Source organism: Rousettus aegyptiacus, unplaced genomic scaffold, assembly GCF_014176215.1.
Source record: "Rousettus aegyptiacus isolate mRouAeg1 unplaced genomic scaffold, mRouAeg1.p scaffold_m13_p_3, whole genome shotgun sequence".
Classification (NCBI taxonomy): Eukaryota; Metazoa; Chordata; class Mammalia; order Chiroptera; family Pteropodidae; genus Rousettus; species Rousettus aegyptiacus.
Window position 1 is genome coordinate 40,704,747 of NW_023416306.1, and position 22,210 is coordinate 40,726,956.

Below are 22,210 nucleotides of genomic sequence, written 5' to 3' on the forward strand. Positions count from 1 at the left end.
AGAGTTCCTTTGCCTCTGGCTATATCGGCTCACTCTTATAATTCAGAAGAATGCAGGCTGTGAGAGCAAGATGAGCCCAAACTGACACTGGTATAATTTTGCTGTGCCTACCAGCATCATTCTCATTCCTATTAGTCTGAGAATTAAATAATTTTAATACACAAGTGTATCCTGTTCCAAATCTCCAAGGCCTGCTTTATTATTAAAGAAATATAACACAATGGCCCGCTAAAGGCCTTGGAACACTGCTGGTCATCTTCAAAACAGCTGAGCAAGAGAAGGGCTGAAATCCTAGCTCTGCTGCTGCTCATGTAGATTCTGATATCACCTAAGTTAATTAATTGTCCTATCTACCTTTTCATTTGGGACCATGCATTGTTCAGAATTTTTGTTATTGTTGTTAATCTGAAACAAAAAGTGCTCAACCTCTGGAGCAGTGCCCTGATGTGTGAGATCAGAACACATTATTGATGGCTAAATAATGTCAACTACCAGAGAGGGACCACAGGCTGCCAACTGTTGCCTGGAGACAGCCTCAAAGTGGATAGAGGAGGCCGAGAGAAGATTCAAAAATGAAAAAGGATTTCAATGCTTGGAATATAATAAATAAATAGTCCCTCAACAAATAGATAATATAGAAAGAAAGAATGTAGGAAGGTCAAAATGGGAAGCAATGAACTAGGAACGACCAGGCTCAAACGTATAAACACCTCCCAGTTCTCTTTGGTCAACAGAGGAAAATCAACCCATAGAGTCACTCCTGCCTCCTTTGCTCCCTAACTGTTCACTTTTGTCCTCCTTTCCTCCCCATTCCTCTCTCTCTGCCTCCCTCCCTCTCTTTCCTGATTCAACATTTATTTATCATTAGATTACCTTTTACATAGATCAAAAAAAGGGAGCTTAGAAATACAATGAATACAAAAGACTATTCCTTTGGAGGAGATCTTAGTGAGCTCTTTCCTTGCATAGCTAAACAATGACAATTAGGCATAAAAAGTGCTTTAATGAAACTAAGTGCCAGGAGAGCCCAGAGTAGCAAGTGCCTTGCTTATAAAAGCTTTATTACCTTCTACTAGCAGTTCTAATTCAGGGAAGATATGACCTCCTCGTGGACATTTAGCAATATCTGGAGACATGTTTGAGAAAAGACAGCAGGAGTAGAAAAAGAGAGCCTTCAAATGGTGATGTAGGTCTGACAACTATGAAGGGAGAGAGAAGAAAGGTGGGTTACATGGAATGAGCCTCAGATGGCAGTACAGCTTTACAAAAATCATGATCAGGCTGATGAGGAGCCCCTAAACACATACTGTCCATTAGAGGAGTCCTGTATTAGGCTGGATGGCCCCCTCCATATTTATCAGCTGAAAGCAGTCTGCAAAGATCACAGCCTTGGCAGAATGTCACGGTAGATCCAGAGGTGTTGTAGCAGCTGTCTGCTAACAATGCTTCCTTCTCTCAAGAGGTTCTCCTTAGAAGGGATGGAGCGATGCACCTCCATGGCCACCACAAATAGACTATGACTCTGTCTATGGTGTTAAGCAAGATTTATTAAAGGGCTCTGCCTCCCTTCCAAAAAGCTAGGCTGCACATCTGCACTGAGTAAGGAGAATGTACAATAAAAAATATTTTTCCTCAAGCTTTTTGTTTATAAAGCTGCTGACCTGATCTTTTGTTTTCTGTGTCTATACTAGAAGAGATGATTGTCCTCTTATGTCACAAATGAGGTGAAGAAAAGGTGGTATTATGTGCCACTCTAAGACCACAATTTCTGTCCCTGGAATGTTAATAAGAGGATTTGGAAAACATACACACACATACACACATACTTTTTTATAGTGATTACTTACTATCTCCACAGGGCACTTACTGTAGGTTGCTGAAACCACCTTTCTGTGTATAGCCCATTACCAAAGGAGCAGCTCAACTCCAGGATCTGGGATCTTTCAGGTGTTTGAAAATTCCTCTCTTGACATATAATGGAAAGCAACACAGAGAATATCTGATATTTTGTGTCATTTTATTTGTAAGAATACAATGAAGTAGTGAAGTTCCTTGACGAGTTTCAGTCTCTTTTGGCATCTTAATTCTGGCAGGTCTAAAACATCACATGGGGAGTGCCCTGCCTTCTGCGTTTACCCTTTAAGAAAACCTGGTTCTCCCCTTATGTTTTTGATTATACTGGACCCTAACTGGACCCTGGTGGGTTCCTTAGGAAATGCTGTGACCGAACTAAAAAACAAAACAAAACAAAACAAAACAAAAAACAAAACAAAACCGAAATCTGCACTCCCTTCTACCAGTCAGAGCATGTTGTCCCTGGGATTAATGTAGTCTGCACTCTCAGTCACACAGCTGGGGTTTGCATGCATTCACTGCTGAACCATAAGGAGCCACTCCAGTGTTGCAGACTTAAGAAGATGTGGAATATGACACAGTCCTGGGTGGAATTTCTTAAAACCCAACTGCCAAGTGTAATTCCTCTGAAACGGAAGAAGGTAGAATAAAGAGAAAGAGATACTATGTTTATGTAAGCTGTTTTGCTCACTTTTCATCTTTTTTTGTGACATTTTAAGGAAAGTCGTTCCAGCATTAAACCTCACAGTGAGAGTGCTCTAATACACACCCAGCTTCAGGAAATTGGAAAAGAACACAATTCTGTTTTGCCAGAGAGTTCATGGCATTTATAAAATCCCATCACATTATTCATAAAATCCCCAAAGGGAAATGACCCCATATCAGGCACTCTCTCTGGGGATGCATCGCACAAAGGGTAGTTTATAGGAAAAACGCTGTTTCCAGCTCGCATGGCCCAGAAATAGCTAGAGATCTGAGGAAGTGGGAGCTTCTTATCTTATTATTCTTCCAGAGGATTTGGTATATTTATTTTATCTGGAAATAATTTGGGGGAAAGACAAGCTACTGCACTATGCCTCATCAATGTCAGAAGACTCATCATACACGAACACTCGATAATGACTTTAAAAAGTGATTATGAACCAGTTCATTTCTCAATGCAGTGCACACCACAGTAATAATCCAAATTGCCTGTGACTTATGAGTATATTTGGCAACAACCACTAGTTCCCACTGTAGTGTGAAATTAACACCACAGACTGTAGCTGTGGCATTTATTGAGCACAAGGGAGCTGATTATAGCCTCATAAATTCAAAGGCAACCTCTGCTATTACTTAATTAGAATCTGTATCTATGCATAAATTGCAGTAGCAATAACTAGTAGTGTTATAGTTAAAGATTTGTCAGCTTCCTTATTATACAACAACCCCTTATTTTTCCACATAAACATATAATTTAGGGAGGTTATAAGTTGTTTATAAAAATGGTTCAGAGGAGAAAATTGGCACATGGTATCCTGGAGGACACTAGTATTTTATTTCTAAGTAAATTTTTAAAATACTAATCTTGTGCTGTTGCATTTTTTTAAAGAACAAAAACCTCCAGATACCTGATCCATGCCTAGTAATAAACAAGTTTGGCTGTACATGCATGTTTTTATAGTACAAAACACTATTTTAAAGCAAGTGTTGTCTTGGCACTTTTCCTTGTAGGATGCTTTTTATTTTTATTTTTTTAATTATTATAAACCAAACTTCCTATACATACATACTCCTAAAGAACATTAGATTATTAACTTACAAATCCATTTTTATTCTATACTAATGTATACTAATGTATAGAATACCTTTATGTAGTTGTAATCAATGTGCACATTTTCCTTTGGGTCCAATTTTTAAAATATTTAGCTTAACATTTTTTGTATGCACATGAGCCTCATCGATATAGTTCACATATGGCTCAGTATTTTATCAGATTAACTTGCTAGAATACTTCAGAAAGATAAAATCATCAGATTCAAATTATATCTTTATATCATGAAAATGTATATTCCAGTCTAACAGGTAATTTTTAGCCACAGAAAGGGCCAATCGTGATAAATCATCAGAGAAATAGCTGATCGAGAATGTGGAATAGGTTCATTAAATAAAATGAATCCATTAATTTTTTGGCACTATATTGTGTTTTTAAATATCGTTTGGCTAAATTAACAATTTTACAACTGGACTTTTTTTTACTCTGTAGATGCTACCTATTTTATTTACAAAGTTAGAACCACATCATTTGCAAAATGAGAAACTGCATATAATGCAGCAAAATAATTTTCTTTCTGCTTTCAATTACAGTCAATAATCTTTTTATTCTCTAGATGGTATAGCCTAGCCTTTAGCAGTACAATATTTTTTAAAATTATGTTTTCAAGTTTGTCTAGTGCAATTATTTTAAAATGCATCAGGATGATAATTTGAAATATGGGGCATACTATTGCTAACATTAAATTGTTATAATCACTGTTTCAACAAATGATTTTCCAGACTGCCTTTTCTTGGTTGTTGTTGGGGTGTGGGTGTCTTAATATTAGGAACATAAAGTAAACAAACTTTTTTTTCTCTATGCCCAGAAATAATCATTATTCTGGGCAAATAAAAAGGTAAACAGCTATATTCAAGCCTGCACTTGACCGCCGTCAGGCATAGATTGTACAAAACTTAAACAAATAAAATTCAAGGGCAGGTTTAGCAAAGAAATTAAACTGTGATATTAATATCACAGTTCGTCTGCTTTGCTGTATATGGTGTCTACCTGGCTCCAGAAACTTAAAACCAGGCTGGCCCACCACACATCATACAGATGACGGTCAGCAAGAATGTGCTTCTAGACATCATATCACTATATACTGATGCCTGTACTCATGAATTTGGCTGCTTAAATGACAGAATTGGGTTGGCTCTGTTTAATCCCATCAAAAACTTATAAGCTGTTATAATGATGAGTGGAGAAAAATATTGCTGCACCGTGGCAGCTATAATAAGTGTGTGGGTATGGAAATGCAGAGAAATTACTGTAGACAAGCTCAATTTATCCAGAGAGAGGGCAGAATATGGAATTCTGCCTGCATGAAATAATTTCTGGGCTTCTAGTATGACCCTGCTAGCTAACAAAAAGGAAAAGAGATTTCTTCTTTCATATTTTATGTTAGAAGCCATCACTTAACACATGGAAGGACAATATAATTGCAAATGATGCTGAGGAGAGTATAGTTTAAGAAATTTAGGCTATCTTAGTTTTAGAAGAAAAGTTAGAAAAAGGTTAACCTTAATCCAAGTTCCCAATCAATAAAATAATTACAAGTATTTCATTTATTATAGTGTTTGGTGTATATGTAAGGAGTAGGGAAATATGTCAGTATAAACCTGCATCCACAGCGTTTCCTCCTTTTACTTCCTCCTTCCTCCAAATCTGCTGGGATATGTGCAAGGATGCAAAAGGAAGAATTCTGGAGAAGCTAAGTTAACTGAATTAAAGTTGGGAAGAAATTCCTTACAGAATAATATTTGTTAGAGAGAGTATGAAAGAAGACATCCTCCAAGAAGATTTATTATGTGATGTGATGTGTAACCTCAAGGGACTACCAGGAAAGAGTCGTCTCCCATAAAGGTTGGTTTTGAGTCAGATTTATGTTTCTATTTGGGTATACTGGCAAGCTAAGATGAGCCATAAGAGCTGCATACAGGATTAAGTCTTAGAATAAATGGGATTGGACCCTTTGCTTTGTGCATATTTTAGAAAGACGACATTTAAAACGAATATGAGGGCATGCGGTTATGGAGGGAAGAGTTAGGCAATGCCCTTTAGGGGTAGGCTTGCTGATTTAGCAAATAAAAATACAGGATGTCCAGTTAAATTTGAATTTCATATAAACAACAGTTTTTTCAGTATAAGGATGCCCTGTTTAATGAGACATACTAAATCTGGTGATGCTACCACAGGGTGGAGTCAAAGATAGGCAAGTGAAAGACAGGCAAGAGGGGTGTCTAATGGGCAGTATCTATCTTCCCTATTTGTACTATTGGAATGTTTTTCTGGCACTGTTAACAATTCTCTCTCTGGTTTGAAAAACTAGACCTTTTTTTACTAAGAAATATGAATGTTACTAAGTACTAGACATCTAGTAAGAAGGATAGCATATTAATCTGAAATAATGAAGATCTGAGTGGATATAATTTAGAAAAATAAAAATCGATTGTTTCAAAAGCTAATTTGATATAGTTTATCACCAAGAACCACAAAAGCTCCAAATTACTTGCTAACTTATATAAAGGAGAAATTCTATGATGTGCCTTTGTGAATTTGCCTAAGTATGCATCTGCATTTACTGAATTTCCAAATCTGCAACATACTGGGAGAATTGATTATCAAGTCAATTTTCACGTTATACTGAGAGACTTATTTTTTTATTTTTTAATAAATCTAATTACATTAAAAAGTTAAATAAATGTTGCTGCAGAAAAACAGATAAAGATATTTTGTATTTCTTCTAATGTACATGGATTACTACTAACCAACCACAGCCAGAAATACCTGTTTTGGCAACTTATTACCAAAGATATGTCATATAAAAAATTAACTATTATAAGATATCATCTTTGCTCCCCAGATTCAAGAATCATATTGAATTTATGTTCATTAAATAGCCACACGGTGTTGTGTTATATGGGATGTGAGAGTCATTCAGGTGAGGGCACTGTTTCTAGGAGCACTTTGAAATTTCTGCATATAGAAAATTTTTTTCCATAAAGCTTCAACCCCAACTAACACCAATATTTTTAAATGAATTATTGTGTTCACCATAAGTTAAGAATGATGATGTTTTCCTCTTAATAAGGAAATAGCACCTATACATGTTGTTGCCAGGGATGGCAGGTCAATTTTTAATGTCACAAGGGCCAAATACCACTCCCTTTTACCAAATCCCTTTGCTTTCAAATGTCCCCATGCCCTGAAAATCAGTTTGACAGCCAAATACTATTATGTGTACATTTCTTCAACACTAATAATGATGATGGTGGTGGTGATTAATAATAAAAAAATAAGAATGAAGGTGATGATGATGACAAAATTAATAGTAGATACTGTTTTGGTCTACTCAGCATTCCTTCCAACCTTTTTTGAGGGTTGGGGGGTAATTAATCATACCTCCTTTCCTTGAGAACTGCTGTTTCCCTCTACATTTGTAAATGTGTCAATTGCACTGTGCAACACACTCACACACAGGCATACACACAAATGTCTCAGAGATTGGCTCAGCAATGGGCAAATGACTCAAGCCAAACCAACCTGAGTTTTAGGAACTTATACTTTTGTGAATTTGCCTTCAAAGACACTGAGAGACATTTCATAGATTCTTAGGAGAAAAGGATGTTTTCTATTTCTTTTGGAGTTAAACTAAAATTCTGAATGCCTAAAATTGTTCCTGGTCAGGTCTCTGTCCCCATTTATCAACTCACTGGCAGTAGGGATCTAAAACCAAAGGACATTAGGAAAGCAGAAATAATATTCTCAGATTTCTCAAAACCTCTAAGGCCAGTTTTTCATATCAGCACTCCATCCTAGTCCCAGGACACATAAACCAAAACATTTCCTTTTTTTTTTTTTTTAAGTTAATTTAATGATGAATTAACACAGCTACCATTTATCAAGAATTAATTTTGTGCCCTAAATCATATATTGATATGAAATATATACATCTAGAATTGGAGCTTTATATGTATACCAAAATTCTTTAGGTTGCAAGTGGCAGAACATCATAGTAACCGCTATTTTCAAAATCCATTTAACATATTGGATGTAAGTCATAAAAAATACTAATAATTTTCTCCTACTGCCTATTCATGAAAAGAGAATACTTTTCTATAGATTGTTTCAGCAAATTCTCAAAGAAGATTTTAGTTGGCTAGACTTGGGTCATAAGGCCCTATCAGAACCAACCCAACCACTACGGTCAAGGGGAATAGAGCACTCTGGCTTCTGAGTCATGTGACCATTTCTATTGTCAAACCATGTAGAATAAGAATAGGAAGGGGTGGTTCCCTAAAGAGAAGGTGGGCAGATCAAAATATAAGTGTGTCACTATAACAGCATTATTTTATTTACCTCTTATCTTTATTAAGTAATATGTACCTTTATTTTGCAGATTTAAAAAAGTTTCATATAAATTCAGTAATTTGCTCAAGTCATATGGATAGAAAAGAGAAGCTGGATTTCAAACCTAGGTCTATCTATTCCAAAGCTCCCTCTCTCTTCTACCAGATTTCACTGGTACCTGATTGCCTCTAATGGTTGCAGCACGGAAGTTGGCATAAAACATGGCTACATGGGGTTGTAGAGTGAATATGTGAGAAGAATCTACTCATCAGATTTGGAACCAACTAGTTCCTCCATAGATGAAGGGCAGAGGAGAAAAAGACTAGGTCATCAGACAAATACTAAATCCGTGAGGAGAATGGGTGGAGCAAAAGTGGTAGGATGAATGTGGGCTGTCCTTAAGGAATTTAAGTCAGGAGGCAAATTATAAGCACAGTGCTTTCTAAAATAATCCTAGAAGATTATTTTCTTTCCTATTGATTCCTAAAAAGGCTCTAAATATTTGATTCCTCCCAGAGTCAAGAGTGATTATACAGGAATGATTTTAACAATATTTAACTAAGGATCATGCACCAGACCCGTGAATAAAAATGTTAAATTTTTAATTGCTGGAGGCATGAGAGGAACCTGTGAAGGCAGTCAGGAAAGCCACCAGAGTGAAGAGGAGGATTGGATGGGAGAGGTGGGACAATGGCTGTTTATCAATTAGTAGAGTAGTATTCCCATATTTTAACAACCAGTAAGACCATTCTGGGTGTTTGCTTCCTGACTAGAAGCTTTGACTTCACCTCTTTCTTCATAAGAACCAGGAGCCAGCAGCTACTTTTCACTACCATCCCCTACTTCCTGCCACAGAGCCTTTGGAGTCTGGTCTACCCCACAAAGAACAGAAAGAAGAGGCTGTAATCTAGACACACAACTATTCAAGTGTGGCCAAAGCACATTCTTAACATTTTCTAGACATGAAGGTATTTCTCTGATGTTCATTCTCATTAATCTTGCCTTTTTCTCTTTTGTTCAGAGTACCTGTCTCCATATTTCACTAGGGAATGAAACTGAACAAAAGGCTCACACCAGATGCTCATCCATTTCTCTGCATGTGTATTTGAAAGGAAACCCTTTCAAAGGAATCAGTTCCTACCGTGCCAAGCTGTGGGAGGAGAAAATGAAACCTGAAAGATTGAAATTTAGAACAGTGGTATAGACAGGTACCACGAGAAAGAGTTAGGGTGAGAGTTGGGAGAGACCTAGGATGTAGTTTTTCAGCTAAAGTTAGGTGCAAAAGCAGCAGGTTATGCCAAAAAGAATTAGAAAAATCGATAATGTATAGAATCTGGGAATTATAGAGGAAGCAGAATCTAGGATGCAGAAAAGTATCTAGAACCAAATCTCTAGGTCCTCAGTGGCAGCAAAAAGGAAAAGATTGCACCAGAGCCAAGATATTTTATGAGCTGAGCTGTAGACAACCTGGTATATAATCTCCCAAGATGCTTTTTTTAAAAAAAAATTTTATTGATAAATTTGACGTGTTATATTTTGCCACCTAAGGTGTATGGTGTGTTACTTTGATACATGTATATATTGTAATTTGATTGCCATTGAAGCAATATTTAATATATCACATCATTATAGTATATTATTGTTTATATTCATTATCCTGTGCATTCGATCTCTATGGCTTATTTACTACTTATTATAAGTTTGAACCCTTAATCTTAAATCCTTTATGTTTATACAGGTCACCCCCAAAGAAATGTGAATGAAATCGAATTGGATTAGGATAGGATTGAATTGGAATTGACTGGACTATATCGGATTGAATTAAATTGAACTGACCTCCAGTGGCTAAAGACACAGGCAGTTCCTGATAACCACCAGAGAGGCAAAGAAAAATCATATAACTTTCCACACTCTGAGAGCAGGTTGGAAGGGGTAAAAGAAAACATTTTATTTCTTAATCACAAGATTTGGCCCCAAGCAACTTGTGTTTAATGTCTGAAAAGACTATCTGGTCTGCCAACTTTCTGTTTTGCACGACTGCCCAAATGGGTTACAGCTGTTCAGTTTAAAAGCTCCTGATTGTAAACCAACTACATATCTTATTCGTATGATTTGAATGCCATATGAACATTTATGTTCTTTTTTAGAAGAATTTCATATCTTATTTTTCAGAAGTTCCTTCTTCCTCAATGAGCCAGAGTTGCACATGTCCCCAAATTCAGTCTATGACTACAGAAGTAACTCAGAGTGGATCCTTTAAGGCTTCCACTTCTAATGCCTGGAGAGATATTTTCTCCAGAATCTCAAAATATGACTACACAAGGACAACTCTACAGTATGTCTAGGAATAAACTGAGGTTCATCAGAAACACAGTGGAAAAGAATTTTCTGGCTTAGTAAAGATTATTTTTGCATTTCTTTATTTTTTGTTTCTTTGTCCCCATACACAGAAGCCTTCTGGGGTTTCCTTACAAACTATGTACCTGAAATGACTATATATTGACCATCTCTCATATGAGTAATGTTAGAGCTCAGCTGGATATGAGACATGAAGTTTTATGTGTCACAAACAACCAAATATGGGTGGAAAGAAAGGAAGACTAGAGCAACAGGGACTTTATAAACTCTAGTCCCAGGGCCAGAGACTGAGGGTTCCTGCCATAGAGGTCATTTTCAGTAGAATACAGAAGGACTTCTACTCTAGAAATTATTTTAATGGCTATCAGTCCACTTCAGTAGCTTGTGGACAAATGAAATAAAAAAGTAAAAAAGGCATAGGAAGCTCAGATATATGGAAAAGCAGACAGAACCAACTGGGTAACATCATCATCCAGTTCTGTGTATGGATTCAGAACTCCAGCCACCTTTTTGAAGAAGAAATCATGTAAGCAAGGAAGGCCAACAGCCCCCACAGCTACTCTGTTGAAATCAGAGTAGGGTTCTAAGTAGAATTAATGATAAAAACCAAGAGAGAAAGTTGTAGAGGGAGAAGGCAGGAGCAAGGTCTTGTTAATACTGATACCTAGTTTAAAGAATAAATAAACAGAATTAACATGCCAAAATTTCTCAGGGTATGGTTGTCAGTAAAAGGCACTGGATTCTATGTAGGATCCTGGCAATATTCAGATCCCACTTGGGGAGAGCCAAAGCTATACATAATTAAGATCAAGACAGGAAATGGCCCTGCAGGTCTTAGGCATCAGGGCACCAACTCTGAGCAAGAAGAAAAGCCAGAGGCTGTGAAACAAGGCAGGTGCTGCCACCTGGCTTATTCTAAGTACTGTGATGTAGATCAGCATTAAACAAGAAAGTTAAGTATTAAGGAAACAGTAGACACCAGAATGTAATAGTGTGTACCTTTTAAAGCAGTGATTTAAAAAATTTAATATGCATAAAAATCATCTGAGGATCTTGTTACATCTTTTGCAAATTCTGATTTGCAACAGGTCTACGGAAGGGCTTAAACTTCTGTACTTCTAAGAAGTTCCTTCCCAGGGTGATATTGTTGCTGATGGTCCACAGACCACATTATGAATAAGAAGGCTCTAGAGCAATAGTTGTCAACTTTGGCTGCACATTAAAGCTTTGAACAATGCTGATACCTGGGTCCCATTCCCAGAGACTCTGATCTAATTGGTTAGGATTGGACTTTGTTTTCTGGTGGTCTGAAAGCTCCCCCAGGTAATTCCATTTAGGAATCTAATTAGTGAGACTTCAGTTAGTTCTATGGATTTTAGGACAACGTTATTGTTTATTTCTCTTATTTTTCATCCCGCCAATATGTTGTCTATTGATAGTTTTGGGTTTGTAAATGTTCAGATTTAAAAGTGATAATGTTTAACTCAAATTTTGGGGGTCCATTTGCTTTAACATTTTTTTTATCTACTGTCACAAGAACCTTTCAAAATATTTCCTTAGATTAATTGCAAGATTGGAAATTTATATTTTCCTTTCTTTTAAAAATCATTTCTTGTCTTCAGCGGTCTTCCTACAGCCTCCTTCTGTTGTGTTCATTTACTTGGGTTGCTTGGATTGTGCACTAATGATGTGTTTGTTCTCTCATTACCCTGAAAGGCTCTAGCCAACTCCAATAGCACATTCTTAGGAAGCTGATGCCTTTGTTTAATCCTGCATATTTCTCTTCTTAGAGAGAGAGGGCAAACAAGGACAGCTATCAGTTACAAGATGTGTGAAACACATAGATAATCTAGCACTCTATTGGGAAGATCATTTGTGTGAAGAAGATCCAGTAACTTTCCACTTACATCATCTATTCTCTTAAATCTTGCTCCTTCTCAACCTCCTTGGTTCTTCCACCCCCAATCCACCCCTCCTTTCTATCATGTCAGAAAAGAAGGTTTACATCTATTAAATGGTTGGATTATGAAGACTTTGATTCTCTACTAGGTTGATTTTTTCTCTTATTTACTGTTATTCTGTAGCATTCCAGAAGCGATTTCATCCTAGGCACTATGCCTACAATTGGGATGAGCTGCCGCCAAAGGAATTCTAGTTTTGTCCTTCTCCTAAGCATTGGTGCACTTTTCTTTATAAGATTGTTTTAAAATAAATATTTAATGCAAAGATACAAGGTTGTTTCTCAAAGGGTCTTACAGCAATGTTTTTCAGACTGCGGATCATTTATTCATTAGTGAGTTGTGAAATAAATTTGGTGATTATTGATCAGGATTGTTTTTTAATAGATGAGAAGAATGAAGAAGAAAAGACAAAATATCAGAAAATATCTCATATTGAAATGGTAAGTATAATTGTTTTTTATAGCACTCCCATTTCAGTTATGTAGATATAAACTGTACTTTTACTATGAGCTGTGTTTTAAAAGATTGAAAGCCACTGTCCCAAAGCAATCATCTGGCAGCCTACCTTGACTGAGAATCTTCCAAAAACTATTGTAACTCAATGATAATTTATTATGATTTTAAGATCTTTGGATAAGGCATCAGCCTGCTGTTTTGGCACAGAAAGACAATATCTATCTATCTATCTATCTATATCTATATCTGTTTTATAACCCCTCTCCTAAATTAAAACCTCAAATTTCTATTTTTAATCAGATTGGAACATTGGATTTATTTGGTTCACCTTTATGAACCTCATTGTTGAACCTCATTGGGCTTCTTAACCACAGATCTTTCTCCTCCGCAGTTTACATTTATTTTCCCCCCAATCACTTAGTGATCCTCTTTAAAGTTTTTTGAAGGTGGTGTTTCTTTTTTAGGAGAAAGAAAACATCGATGGTTCTTAAAATCAAAGGCTCGAAAGAAACTGAAGTCCTATAGTTCAGTGATATTCTGGACTGCTGCTACCTCTGAGAGTTTGCAAAGGCTTCCCAATAGTTTGAAGAGAATCATATTAGATCCCAATCCTTCACACATTTTCTTTCCTAAAATTGACTGGACTAGGAATATATTACAGTTAAGCCATCCCTTTCACAACCGTTCTCTTTCACTTTATAAAAGAGTGACATACACTCCACTGCACCTTAACATAGTGCACTTTTCCAAGGTGTGAAAACCCATAAGACACCAAATGAATTCAAAATATTTACATAGGTTTAGGAAAGTGAATAATCTCAATGGCCGAGTAACAAGTCTGTGTGCATATCAGGTAGTTTCCAAGTCATGCTTTTAAAAAAATGAAAAAAGCAAAATCGTGTTGTCAGATTCTAGATCATCAAAAATAATTCTTCAAAATACACATCCATTTTTGACAAACAGCCCAAGAAGAATTGCAGAAAATAAGTGAATCCATGGATTCTTATCTTAATATGTAATCTCTCAATGATTTGATTATATCTGGTAAAAAAAAACTAGAATAGAAAAGATGCTGAGCTCTTTTTCATTCTGGAAATAAATGCTTGTTCATGGTGATGTGAACTAATCAGGGAAAAAAGGCTATATGCATCTCATTAAAAGATTCATCTTCAATAGACTTTCATATTTTATATTTAATACTTTTCAAAATTTATGATATATTTATAATGTTTTAAGAAAGTGGCTGCTACTAATAATTATAATGACAAATCAATAAAAAATAATTTAACTCTTAAAGCCTTACAGTTACAGAAACTAAATTGATATTTTAATTTCAATTTACTTTCATATATTTTTTACATAGAATCAATAAAGTCAATTAATTAAAGACTTTCCAGCTCAATATATATTACATTAGGACAGAATTCAGAGAAAGAAATACAATGAAAATATACTATTAAAGATAGCTTGCTCATGTATTTTTTACTAGATTATGATTGATATAAATCATATTATATTTAGATTCCATTGGATAAATTTTAAAATGTTTTCATAATTTTACATGTCGATGTGAATATCCTTTGTATTTATTTACTCTTTTGACACAATATTTACATATCTAAAATATAAAAAGGGTACTTATTGAAAATAAGTTTTTAAATTTTTTTAGGAGGTACACAAAAATAGTTAGGATCACTGATCTAACCCTCTCATAGGCTATTGTCAGACATCTGTGAAGCCATCCCAACGTAAGAATATTTATTTCTTCTACAAAAACCTTTTATGAACCTTCTCCTCTATAATTTTCTTAGGAGTAAAGTGTGTGCTCATTGCAGTCTCTCATCACCCACACTGGTCTTAGTTGACTTGCTTTGTATTGGTTCGACCAGTAGCTAGTAACGTTGACCAGAATAAGGAGCATAAAATGAGTTCTATATCAACTTCATAACTCAGGATACAGTTTATAGATGGAGACTATTAATAGTATAGGACACTGGTATATAATACTTTAATAATTAATTCCTGATAACTAGGCAGTCTCTTGGAGGAAGTATATGCACCATCGACTAGTAAATTAAATGAAAAAATATTTTTAATTAAAAATCAAAATTTGTTCTACTATTCAAGAGCTTGCTCTGAGCATGCTTATTGCCTTCTCTCATAGATTTCTTAAAATAATGGCAAAGAAATACATAAAGGTATTTTTTCCTAACAACAAAGGAAATGGATATGGGGGAATGCCAGTGGATGAGAGTTTTCAAAACTTTCTGAAGAAGCAAAAGCCAAAGGAAACAAACAAAGGAAACTACAGTTTCAGAGGGTACTTCAGCCAAAGAGGGAGCCAGGCAAAACCCCAAAGAGGCTGGATTCCAAAGTGAAAAATGGGGCAAAAAAAGGGAGATTACACTGAAATCTTTGCAATAAATTGGTACCCTATTACCTTTCTCTAGGTAGAACTAAATAAAAAGATAATTCTTTAAGAAAGAAATTGATTAAGTTTTTCTAGTTTTAATAGTGGTTCTCATTTTATTTTGGAATCATCTCTTTCCATTGGAGCCAAATTTTCTGATGGTTTACCCTAGTTAAACTTTAGTTAGCTTATTTACATTTCATGTTGCAAGATTCTCACAAATGCATGAACATCCTTGAGTATCTGGTCTATAAGAATGAGGTGATAGAAGGGCTGAGTAGAACTGCACGTAAATGCAGTTTGCCAACCAGAAGGTTTTGCTTTAGGCCTAAAGGACAAGGAGCCAGCTATTACATTTGGACAGCCCTAAATTTCTAAGTAGAAAGGGGTTTGCTCTAGCATTTTAATGGCTATGTTTGGAAAGTAAATTGGTGAAATGTCTAAGAATACAGAACACAAAGAGACAAAAAAAAAAAATGAAAGTTAAAAAATAAAAAGACAATAAGGATTTATCTAGGAGGCCCAATATACATCTGATGTAAGTTCTAGAAAGACAAAATAGAGATAATAGAAGAGAAAATTTCAAAGAAAAAGAAAGATTTTTAGAGTTGAAGAAGAAAACGGGTATCTATACTGAATGAATAGCCTCCTGAGCACCCAGCTAAAAGAATGAAAATGACTCCACAGGCACACCATCCTGAAATTTCAAAAGATCAAGATAAAAAGAAGATCCTAAAAGCTTTCAGGTCATGTACCAAAAATTAAATTAAATTAAAAAGTCGCCTCCAATTTTTTATCAACAACTAAATGCATAAAAATTAAGCAATGCCGTCAAAGTTCTGAGAGGTCTATATTCAGTGAAACTACCAATCCTGTGCAAAGGCAGAATAAGGGTATTTAGAGAAATGGAAGACTCAAAATTCTTACCTCCCAGTACACTTTTTAGGAAGTAATTGGAAGATATATCTAGGAAAATGAGATAGCTAACCCAGAAAGAAGAACACATAGAAACCAGGGAAAAGATAAATCTAATCCAGGCAAGCAAACAAGGGAAGTACTGAGATGATAACTTTGCTACAGGAATAGAGCAAATCTCAGATCCTGGGACATCTCGGTAGTGAAAAAAAAGAAAGTTGAAAGGTTTCCACTATGTCTCGACTTTTCTCATATCATGGCACAAATAGAAAACGGTAATGTATGCCAACATACTGGAGTAAATAGAGGATACACACCCCTGAAAGGCAAACTCTACGCTCCTGTGAGTTTTGGGTCCCCATGGCTGACCTGAGGACTGAGAAACCAAGAACTTGGCTGACCTGAAACCCATTCATGAAATAAGTTTTGGGGAAACCATGAAGTATACAGTATGATTAAAAGCTTGGAATAACTTGATAATACAATGAAAATAACTGGTGTTTCAGTTTAAAAAAGAGAAACCTAATCCAATCAAATTTTTCAGAGGGATGATTTCTTTGGAATGATGCTATCTTATAGAGAAAAATGTAACCTGGGCACACTGTCTCTGCAGCAATAAATATTTACATAGCCATGATATGATATTATTGATTTTCACCTTTTAGAATCAACAAGGGTAAATCAAGAGAAAAGGTATAAAATGTAAATATTCTCAGTATTGACAATATTAAAATTAAGATATAGCTGATGAAGGTGAGAGATTTAAAGAAAAAAATGTAGAGGGAAGACTAATGACTTTGTGTTATAAATTTGGGAGCCAAGAGATACTGTCTATAACGAGAGAGCCTTCCTTCAGATTTCTGCCATCTGTCTTCACCTACTGAGTTCACAAGGAAATGAAATATAAAGTCTTTCACTCTTTGGATGTCCTTGATTGAGAGAGAACAATATGAAAAAAACTACTGCCTCTAAGACACCGAAAGGTGAAAATTAAAGTGAATGTAAATGGCATTGGAAAACTCTCCAAGAAAAAACATAAGATTTCATATTTCTGTTGCCAAATTGCTATTAGGAATTCAATAAATGCTAAATTCTGAGAGAGGGAGACACGGAGGGAGAGAAGGAAAGAGAGAGGGAGAGAGAGAGAGGGAGAGATAGAGATTGTCTGTGGTTTATTAAATAGGAAACAAGAAACAGATTTAAAAGTCCTATCTGAAGATTCGTGGAGGGACTATATAAATAGGAGAGAGGTAGGGGAGATAAGTAGTGACACAGAATAGCTAAATCCTCATGATTCATGGCAGGAAGTCAATAGACAATGTCAAAATTTGATATATCAAGAAACTGCACCATAAGCATGTAATTTAAGACATATAGAGTGCCCACCAGAAGTAAAAATTGAAGAAGTTTACTACTGTATGCCCAGTACCTAGAATAGTGACTGGCTGATTGTACATGCTCAATAAATATCTGCTAAAAGAATGCATTTGCTGAATAATATGCAGGAATAGGGGAAGGAACGAGGGAATTCAACACTGTTGCTTACATTTATTATAAACCTGCAGTAGTTCCATTTGCCTCTCTTTCCTTGCAAACAGAATTCAACTCCTCGGGAAATGTGATCCCATCTCTAACCAGGGAATAAATCTTGATTAGCTTAATAAACCACGATAATCCTATACCTCTATCCAGTGATTGGATTAATAATAGTAAGGATGTCGTGCAGCCCTGTTTTGTCCAAGGGAGAATTTTTAAGAGATTGCTTTCCTTTTGTTTCTCTCAAAACTAACATCTCTGAATTTGATGCATGGATTGATAATTATCTCACCACCAAGAGGAAGCTAGACTGAGTTAAAAACCAACATCCGCAGAATGGATGGAAAAAACCTTAGTCCTTAATTACATCACTGAGCTCTCTGTTAAAAGACCTTATCTGTTGTATGTGAGATAATAAAATTTTCTTTTTGTTCCAACTACTTTAGTTGGGGCTACTGTTATTTGTTTTCAAAACATAATAAAAGATGAAATTTCCTTCTGTAGTTTTTATATCAATAAATGTATACCTGTTAATGTTTATGAAAATGAAAGATGAAATAAAGCTGTTCATAATTTTATCCTATTACAATTGAAGAGTGTTTTTTTAAAATTTGTGCTTAAATTGTTGCGTGCTCTAAATTTTTTTGGCCAGGTTTCAAGTCCCTAGTTATCCTCTCCTTTATTTACACTTTGATTCTTGTCTCCCAAGACAAATTTTGGAAAAGCTCTTCCCCTCCAGTTTGTTAACCTCAGAAATTTCACCACAACAAACTCTAGTTAAAAGGAAACACTTTTTCCTGGAAATGAAAAGGAAAGTAGAGAATATGGCTACATTTGCCTGTTTAGTTTCCTTATCATGATATTTATTCTTTCAACAAAGCGTGAGACAAAGTCAGCATAGGAGAGGAAATGGAAGAAAATGAGTACAAGATATGAAGTGAAAGAAAAAGGCATAAAATAGCCATCTCAAGGACTAAAGGAAATAAATGACAGATGTAAAAGGATTTCAAATGGAATATCTCCTATTATTTCGGAATTTCAGTTAGAGCCCAGAAATTGAGAGAAATGAAAGGGTCTGCTATATATATATATATCTATCTATATCTAGATAGATATATATCTATCTAGATATAGATATATATATAGATAGATAGATATAAAGGGTTTAGTAATCATCAAATTCTATATCCCATATAACCAAAGTCTAAGAATTCATGGAGGAAAATTTTTTTGGAAGAAATTTTGGAGGAAAGATGGAGTTTTAAATGATTAATTTTACTGCCTTCACAATAGACAGTAGAAGGTTGGTTGGGCCCCAGAGAGCCATTAGAAGGAGCCTCAAGAAAAAAAAAAAATGAAAAGCTCCAGGTGCTTGCTTCCAGCTTTCACCTGCTTATGATGAGAGGGCAAGAAATGAGCTTGCTGGTGGGATCATCCTGAAATGTGCTGATCGAGCAGACCGATGGTGTGTGCTGTTGATTGTAGGGTACAAGTAGTCACTACAAAAGGGAGTCAAATATGAGTATTCTTACAGCATCTTTGCTCAAAGAATTATTCGCTTTTAAAGTTTAAAAGACTGTTGATATCTCTTGTCATGGTGGTGGAGGTGGTGGAGTGCAGAAATGATGAGTCACAAGATTTTGCTAACTCCCATACAGCAAAGAGGGTCACTAAAGACCCTGTTATGGGTCACTACAGACAATGAAAGAGCCATCATTTGAATATCAGATATGACAGTGGTTAACTGATAGACAAGAAAAAACTTCTGTTAGCCTTAGCTAAGTGAAAAGGTCTTTCTCCATTTTCAATTCAGTCATCCTTCCCTGATCTTGATTCCCCAGGAATCAGAAGAAATATAACAAGGAGGTGGATTAGGGGAAGAAGAAAATGGAAAAGCAAGGTGAAGAAATACCAAAAACAGAGACTATCCTCTTCTCCTTCACTGAATATCCTCAAACCATGGGTCAGTCCTGAGCTGGAGAATAGAGAAAACTTTGAATTGAGTAATAAACTCAAGTTGTAATTTATACTGAACTACATCTTTTTCTTTTACCTGAGAATATGTCTGTTTATAGCTAAAAGTTGCCAGAAAGCATGGAATATGCCTGAGATGCCATCAGTGGGTGAAGAGAACTCCTACTCACCAAACTGAGAAGCAGTGGCTAGAGAAAAGTAAAGAGGTTTATGCTTTGTCCCTTTGGAGGGAAGCCCATTCGTTAAGCCTGACATACTTGGTGAAAGCATTGTAACAAGATTATCAGACACATCCATTTTGGGTTTCTAGGTGTTCAAGTGATGCCAGTCAGCTACATTGTGATTTCCACTCCAAAAATATTCTGCTCCTCCAGTAGAGGCATAGAAGCAAGCAGTTTGGTTTGATCAAGGTTGGGATTTTGCTATATAAATACACAGAAAGGAAGAGAGAAGTGAGCTGAAGATATTTTCAAAAAATTGACTATGGTGAGGGATAATGAATGATGAGTGAAGAAGAAAATAGAGACAGCAGTAAGATGGATAGTGAAGAAGTGGCAAAACTATAAAGCAGAGGCACCAATAAGGCAAGAACTGTTACAGTTAGGAAACTACAGTAAGTAACTGTAAGAATAAGTTGTGATGGTCCAGAAATGATTTGCTTGGAATGGAACTTCAGAGGCGATGTAGCTTCTGATAATGGCAAGATTAAAGGTGAAGTTGATTGGACGAAAAAGTTGTATGAGGTGAGGCAGTTAAGTAACTGAGAAGATTAAAAGTATAATTTTGTAGAATAGTTAGAAATGGTTTGAGTCAGTTTTAATTTTTAATAGAGTTGGATACATTTTTCAGTTTAAACCAGTTTGATCCATGATGTTTCAGTTTCCGATTATATGTCTCATTGGTTTTATCCACCATGAACTAAATCTGAACTTGCTTTTCCTAATTTAAAATTATTTACATTAAATTTGCAGTATATGAGTATAAAGTATTGGTTTTTAACTTTGACTAGTAGCTTAGAAAATGATTAGATTTATAGTGACATATTTATATTGACTTTATTTAGAAAATCCATGCTAAAGTTAAGGAATATTCCCACTAGTTAGAGAATCTTTTTGAAGAGGACACAAAACAGATTTTACCAGCTAGATCAACCCATTATAAGAATAATTAAAAATCATAGTAATCCTAGTGCTTTCTTCTCTACCAGAAATATAAAAATTTTCCAGTGGTTTGAATTAGCCTCTGCAAGGTTTGACCTTTTTTCTCAGTAGGAGAGTCCTTCCGACTCTTTTTCTAATAAACCTTAAATCTTATTTGTGAGTGCTCCCTTTGTCCATTTGATGTTACTGTTCCTCAGCCATAGTCTATAAACTTGTGATTATCGTCACATAGACAAAAAAAAAAAATTTGTCTTCTTTTTTGTAAATAGATGGAAATATTGTCTACCAATAAAAACATATTTCTATCAACACTGAGAAACATTTAACTATATGAATGTTAAATGAGGATGTGAAAAAGATTAAAAGGGATGTAGTCCTCATTCCCTCCCTTTCAGGTGAGGTGGGGGCCACAGCTCTCTGACCATCCCAACTCTGATTGACTGGTTCTTCACACCCATTCAAGTATGAATACTATGTTTTAAGATCAATATAACCCACCCCGATAGTTCTAACAATATGATACTAGAACATCCTCTGCTTTATTCTACTGTATACATAAATATAGGTCATCCAACAATCATGAATTATAAAAACTAAAAATAAATTTAAAAACATATCAATTTTTATAATGATCCCTAATATTTGGATGTTAATTACATCATTACATAAACCAATATTTAATCACATTATTACATAATCACATTAATCACATTATTTAATCACATTATTACATAAACCAATATTTTTTTTAAGTATAGTTTTAGGACCCTATATCTGAACCACCAGGGATTATTTTCAAAGGGCGGAGTCCAGAATCAAACCACAATCCAAGTGATTTAGACTCTGAGGAGGTGGAAGGAAGGAAAGGGAGGCCTGGGAATCTGTAATTTAAAGAAATTCCCCAGCTAGTCTTGACACACAGCACAGTTTGAAAGCTATCTTTAGAAACCAAGATAAAGTATCCTCATCCCATAAATTGAGAAAAGCAAGCATTTTAATTGCAGAATTTTTAAAAGTATATATGTTTAAGCGTGTACATGAACTCAAAATTAGATAAACAAAGGCTATTCAACCAATTATTTCTTGAAGTAATGAAATGGGCTTATTCCTACAGTATTTATCAATGGCCTATCTTTATAAACAAATTCAAGTGGAGAGCAAAGCAGGATAATTCAATCCCTCTCTACCTTTGTGTGTCCCTCTCATCCAAATCTCATTATTCTTACTACCAGAAATTTTGGGTCTGTGTCATCAAAAAATTTTTTCTCATTTCTTATTTCCCTATGCAAACTTTGAAAAAAAATTATTTAATTATTTCAGAGATTCCTTCTTAGTGAGAGGTAAAAGGTTGCGTTTTAAGTTAGAATTTAAATACATTTAGGGGCATTTTTTCCCCTCTGGATACTTCTGCTCAACTGATCCTGTTTGTCTGCCTCTTTAG

The 22,210-nt window shown here is 35.4% G+C and overlaps 1 long non-coding RNA gene across 1 annotated transcript in view; it reads right to left on the bottom strand.

The window, feature by feature from the left end:
• Positions 1–22,210, bottom strand: part of LOC107501190 — a 105,850-nt gene that overhangs the window by 49,702 nt on the left and 33,938 nt on the right. The gene's annotated exons all lie outside the window — the stretch shown is intronic.